Source organism: Bos javanicus, chromosome 7 (assembly GCF_032452875.1).
Source record: "Bos javanicus breed banteng chromosome 7, ARS-OSU_banteng_1.0, whole genome shotgun sequence".
NCBI lineage: Eukaryota > Metazoa > Chordata > Mammalia > Artiodactyla > Bovidae > Bos > Bos javanicus.
Genome location: NC_083874.1, coordinates 19,916,361 through 19,922,717, shown reverse-complemented (window position 1 = coordinate 19,922,717; position 6,357 = coordinate 19,916,361). Strand labels below are relative to the sequence as shown.

The window sequence follows — 6,357 nt, the reverse complement described above, 5'->3', positions numbered from 1 at the left end:
GGGACGACAGAGGATGAGATGGCTGGATGGCATCACTGACTCGATGGACGTGAGTCTGAGTGAACTCCGGGAGTTGGTGATGGACAGGGAGGCCTGGCGTGCTGCGATTCATGGGGTCGCAAAGAGTCGGACACGACTGAGCGACTAAACTGAACTGAGCGACCACATTCTTAAGAAATTTTAAAAACCTGGGACTTCCCTGGTGGTCCAGTGGTTAAGACTCTACACTTCCAATGTAGGGGGTGTGGGTTTCATCCCATGGTCAGGGAACTAAGATCCAACATACCATGGCGCATGTCCAAAAATAAATAAAAATAAAACAAGCAGGTGACATTACTTTTAACAATATATTTCATTTAACCCAGTACATTCAAAACCATTGTCATCTCTACAAGGAATCGATGTGTAAAACTAATGAACTATTTTAGGTTCTTTTCTGCAGAGCAGCTCTTCCAAATCCTGTGTGTATCTCACCCAGCTCTCATTCATTCAGACCAGCCACCTGTGGGTGGAGATTAGAAAGTGCTGCCCTACTGTGTGCCCAGCAAAGCTCTGGGCACTTTATGGACCAACATTCGTTCAGTTACTCAAGGAAACAGCCCTAGGAGCAGAGGCCAGTGTTGTTTCCATTTTTGAACATTTTGTGCTTGCTGGTTTTTATTGTAGGATAGCTGCTATCCAGTGTTTCATGTTGTTTCTTTTTTTTTTGGGGGGGGTGATTTTTTTGTTTTGGCCGCAAGGTGTGGCACCTGGGATTCTAGTTCCCTGACCAGAGATCCAACCCATCACCCCCTGTATTGGGAGCACAGTCTTAACCACCGGACTGCCAGGGAAGTCTCTGTTCCCATTTTTTGAGGAGAAGAAACTGAGGGGGCCCCGGTGACTTGCCCAAAGCTGCCCAGCTGGAAAGTGATAGAAAATTCTCAGAGTAGGGATCCTGCCACTCATGTTGGGGTAGAGAAGCAGATTTTGTGCTCAGATCCTCAGGAAGAGAAGGAGCGGTCCCTCCACCAGATGCGAGACAGTGCCTGGAGAAAGGCAGGGGGAGCGATGGGGGGTGGGGGATGCGGACGCGGGGGTGCAGGGGGTGTGGGCGGGGGGGACGGGGGGGTACAGGCGGGGGTGCACCATTCATTCACTCAGTTCTGAATTTATTCTACCAGTGTCTTCCACCTGCCACATGGGCCCATCTCTTGCTGATGCCAAGGGCTTGGCGGTAGCCAGCGCAAGTTGGGTGGGACTGGGCATCCCTGGCCTCCGGGCAGTCAGGGGTTAAGGCCAGCAGCTCCCACGTGAGCGCACCTTGCGACAGAACCACACACCCAACCAGGTCTCTCTCACTCTTGCCAGTCGGCTTGTGGTTGTCGCCCTGCTGGTTCCACCTGGCACGGGACCGGCCAGTCTGTGGCCACCACAGAGAGGAGAAGTTGGGCAAACAAGTGGGCAAGCCAGAGCCCAAGCCTCAGGTCCCCTCCCTGCCCCCGATGCCAGGCAGACATCCAGGCCCTGACTGCTTCTGCCCGCCCAGAGGCCACCCAGCCTCCTAGACAGGTGAGTCCCCCAGCCCGATCGGCCTACCACCCCAAAGGTACTGTCCAAATGGGGCTCCCCCCACAAGGTCCTGGGCCCCCTGCCACCTCCCCCCACCACCAGGCTCCTGGGAAGGCAGGAAACCGACACTCCTGTGTGGGCATTTGACATAGTTTCTAAGGGATTATCTGGCCGGCAGTTACTGCCCCTGGCAGCCTGCCCAGGACGCCACAGCCACAGACTTCAGAGGGTCATTGTGGGCCCAGGCTCTTTCAGGGAGGCTGAGGGGGTACCAGTTGGCCGCTGATTCCCCAAATTGAGGAGCGGAGGCTGGCAGGGAAGTGGCAGGTGAGACAAACTGGCACCTGGTTGGTATCTGGACCTCCTGGAACTTCTTAAGAGGCCCCCAAGTTTTCAGACAGTTGCATCTCGTCTCCCCCCACCCCTGCTGCTGGAGCCGGGGGCGACAAGGGTCCTGGGGGAGGAGGGCTTATCTCCTTATCTCGATTTCTTCTCTGGCTGAAATCTTCCTATGGAGAAATGAAGCAATGAGTGGGTGGATGATGGCCACAAGAGTCTGCAGAGCAGACTGTGGGCAAGAAGCCAGGATGGTTTCCAGGCAAAGGAAGATTAGACCCCCAAGAAGACAGAAGTCCCGTGGCAGGAGCTTTTCTGGGTCATTTTCTCCCAAAAAAGTGCAGGACAAAGAGTGCGTCCTAGCCAGCCAAGTGTCTGATTGCACCTCAAAGCTCTTTGTCCGAGATGAAGAGGGCCCTCTGGGGCTCAGAATGCATGAGCGTCCCAGTTGCAGGGTACGGGGTGGGGGCGGCTGGCATTTGGAGTCACTCCTGGGAAACAGAGATGCTAAGATTCAGGGTCTGAGGAGTTAGGAGGGAATATACCTCTGCTGGGGTTTGGAGAGAGAAAACCCCATGGCATCAGAGAGCTCTGACTTCAGTTTTCCACTCTGTGAAATGGGTATAGAGACACCATGTCACAGGGCTGCTGAAAATAGCATATGGTAGAGCACGTAATAAATTCCCAATCACGCAAGGGGCAGGGTAAACTGCCCCCCCAAAATCAGAATGCCAGACCAGCGGCAGCATCTCATTGCCTTCCTGTTTTGCAGAGGTCAAATCCAGGCTCAGAGAGGGGCAGCCACCTGCCCTGGGCTGCACAGGAAAGTACGGTTGTCAGCCTGATAGGAGTGAAAATGCGGAGAGCGGGGGAGGGGTGGGGGCTGCCTAAGCCCCCCTACCAGCCAACACCCCAGTTTCAGCATCTTGTTAGAGTCCTCCCTCCCTGGCTCAGGGCTTCCTTGTGGCCCCGGTTCTGAGGAAAGTCCACTGCGGGAGTCTGGGTTCCTGTTCTTCCTCCTCAGGTCTGGCCTGGTGCCAGGGAAGCTGTGTTTGCTCAAGGCGGAGCCTGACACCCTTTGGAATGGGCTGAGGTTAGCCGGGATCAGGACTGGGAGGAGGGGCTGCCCAGGGAATGAACCTGCATTTAAGGAGCACCCACTACTGTGTGCTGTGTCCCCGGCCTTGGGGATTCAGGGGGCAATCAAGAGAAACAAAGAGCCCTGCTCTTGTGGGGCTTGTGTTTCGGTGGAGGAAGACAGACAAGAAACAAGAGACAATGAGGAAGTAAACTATATCCTGGGTTAGAAGAGGGTCAGTATTACAGAAAAAAAAAAAAAAAATGAAAGAGGTACAGCTGCTGCTGCTGCTAAGTCACTTCAGTCGTGTCCGACTCTGTGCGACCCCATAGACGGCAGCCCACCAGGCTCCTCTATCCCTGGGATTCTCCAGGCAAGAACACTGGAGTGGGTTGCCATTTCCTTCTCCAATGCACTTCAGTCGTGTCCTACTCTGTGCAACCCCATGGACAGCAGCCCACCAGGCTCCTCTGTCCACAGAATTCTCTAGGCAAGAGTACTGGATTGGGTTGCAGGGATAGGAGTAAAACAGGCAGGGAGGTATTCCACAATCTTAAGTAGAAAGATCAGGGGAGAACTCGTTGCTTTTCAGTTGCTCCATTATGTCCGACTCTTTGTGACCCCATGGACTCCTGGCAGGATGCCAGGCTTCCTTGTCCTTCACTATCTCCTGGAGCTTGCTCAAACTTATGTCCATTGAGTCAGTGATGCCATCCAACCATCTTGTCTTCTGTTGCCCCATTCTCCTCCTGCCTTCAATCTTTCCCAGCATCAAGGTCTTTTCCAATGAGTCAGTTCCTCGAATCAGGTGGCCAGAGTATTGGAAGTTCAGCTTCAGCATCAGTCCTTCCAATGAATATTCAGGGTTGATTTCCTTTAGGATTGACTGGTTGGATCTCTTTGCAGTCCAAGGGACTCAAGAGTCGTCTCCATCACAATTTGAAAGCATCAGTTCTTCAGTGCTCAGGCTTCTTTATGGTTCAACTCTCACATCCATACATGACTATTGGAAAAACCATAGCTTTGTCGGCTCAGGGTGACAAAGTAATATCTCTGCTTTTTAATACATTGTCTAGGTTTGTCATAGCTTTTCTTCCAAGGAACAGATGTCTTGTAATTTTGTGAACTCATTGAGAAGGGAACATTTGAGCAGAGACTTGAATGGAGTAGTTGGGGGAGGGGCATTCCAAGCGCAAAACACAGCCTGTGCAAAGGCCCTGGGGCAGGATTGTGCCTGGTAGAACAGCTGGGAGGCCTCTGTGGATGGACAGAGGGGAGAGAAAGAGACACGGGGGAAGGCCTGGAGGGGACGGGGCAGGTCCTGCAGGACATTGTGAGCCTCCGGAAGGACTTTGGCTTTTATGCTTTGAGAGGTGGGAGACCTGGAGAGCTGTGAGCAGAGGAGGGGTGGGGCCTGACTCTGGCGCTCACTGTTGCCATCTGGTGGCTGCTGCAGGGAGGACAGACTGTGGAGGGTGAGGGTGGAACCAGGGACCTGGAGGAGTGGACTCTGCTGGTCCAGGTGGGCGAGGATGGGGTGAACCAGGTGGAGGCTCAGAAGGAGAAAGAAGTGGGAGGATTCTGGACACATTTTAGGGAGAACTAAGAGCATTTGCTGACATATGAAAGACAGGGTTCAGGGTGATTAGGAAGAAAAGTGGGAAGAATGTTCTGGGACTTGAAGATGTTAACAGGTAAGAGGGAGTAGGTGGAAATTTCTTGAGGGAGGAGCCTTGGATGCTAGAGTGAAGGCTTTCAGTGTAATGGAGTAAGGGATTTTTTTTTTTTTTTCAAAAAAATATAAAAGCATGACTATACTCTAATGTAAAACAAACAAGGCCTTCCCTGGTGGTCCAGTGGCTAAGACTCCATGCTCCTGGTGCGGAGGGCCTGGGTTCGACCCCTGGTCAGTAAACTAGATCCCACATGCTGCAACTAAGACCTGGTGCAGCCAAATAAACAAAAATATATATTTAAAAATAAACAATGCTTTATGAGTTTACTTAACTCATTAATTAATATGTGAACTAATAAGATCTTACAGCTTGTTTAAAGGAGAGACTATTAAGAAAGAACACACACAGGCAATCAAGGCTGAAATGAAATAAAAAATAGTTATAAAACTGGTCAATAACCACAGGACAATAATCAACAGTCTCCACAGGACAAAATTCATTTATATGTCTATGGACAAGAATCGTTTGCAATGTTACCAGTTTCCTGTAACTTTGCTGTTGTGAAGTCCTTAAATCGTGTTTGATGCTTTTGCAACCCCATGGACTGTAGCCCTCCAGGCTCCGCTGTCCATGGGATTTCCCAGGGGAGATACTGGAGGGGGTTGTCATTTCCTCTTCCAGGGGATCTTTCCAACCCAGGGATTGAATCTAAGTCTCCTGCATTGGCAGGTGGACTCTTTACCATTGAGCCTCCAGGGAAGCCATTCCTATAGTTTACAGGGATGTAAAATAATTTGAAGACCATAAGAAGCACAGATAACTAAGAAGAGTGCCAAGAGCCTGGCATTGATCAGATGCTCAATAAATATCCTTGACCAAAGGCTAGGGAACTGTGGAATGTTCTTGAGCTAAAGCCACAGCTTTTTAGCCACACACTAATTGCTGACACTGTTCTGTTTATTTATTTCTTTTGGTCGAGACACACAACATGTGGGATATTTGTTCCCTGACCAGGGCTCAAACCCACATCCCCTACAGTGGAAGTTCAGAGCCTTAACCACTGGGCAGCCAGGGAAGTCCCTCAGACAATTACTGCATATCTGTTCTGAAAGTCTGTGAGCTCTACCTCTGCAGTGTCCTGAGTTCCTAGTATAGGGCCTGGTGTGCAGTGGGTGCTCCATAAAGGAATGAATAGCTCATGGGGAACCACCTAAGATTCTGAGCAGAGTAGAAAGACCAGTACTCTGCACTTCAGAAGGACGGATTCCAGCTGTGGCTGGCTCAGTCACAAAGCAGATAAGACCCCTAGCGAACTGGGGGTCACGAGGGACCTTTCATGGGACGTGGTGGGGGCAGCTGGCGGGGGCACAGGTGCAAAAGCCAGACAGGAGACAGGGATGCAGGTATCAGGGGTGTGGGTGCTTCCCTCAGCCATTGCACCAAAGGATGAAACCTCGAAGTTGACATTTCTGTGGGTGATCCCTGTCCAGCCCTGGGGGACACCATAATTCACTTCATTTTTTCCTACTAGGAGCTTATTTCCCTCCTCCTGACCCAAGTTGGGATGGAGCCACAGAGAGCCCAGGTGAACCTTTCTGTGCACCTGCTGTGTGCCAGCTGCTTTAGTTTGTGAACCTTCCCAATCACAGCGCTCACAGGCAGAAGCAGGTCCCACTATACAGATGAGAAAACTGAGGCTGGAGGCAGAGAGGCTGG

At 51.4% G+C, this 6,357-nt stretch overlaps 1 protein-coding gene across 2 annotated transcripts in view; it reads left to right on the top strand.

Annotated features, from left to right (window-relative positions):
* The first annotated feature begins 1,332 nt into the window (after positions 1–1,332).
* The window catches only part of TJP3 (tight junction protein 3), a 30,529-nt gene continuing 25,504 nt past the window's right edge, over positions 1,333–6,357 (top strand). Inside the window, exons 1-2 of one of the 2 annotated variants that reach the window (XM_061422662.1) lie at positions 1,333–1,551; positions 2,912–2,980. The gene's annotated coding sequence lies outside the window, so the exon portion shown is untranslated. The remainder of the gene's footprint in view (positions 1,552–2,911; positions 2,981–6,357) is intronic. The other variant, XM_061422661.1, reaches the window with a different exon arrangement.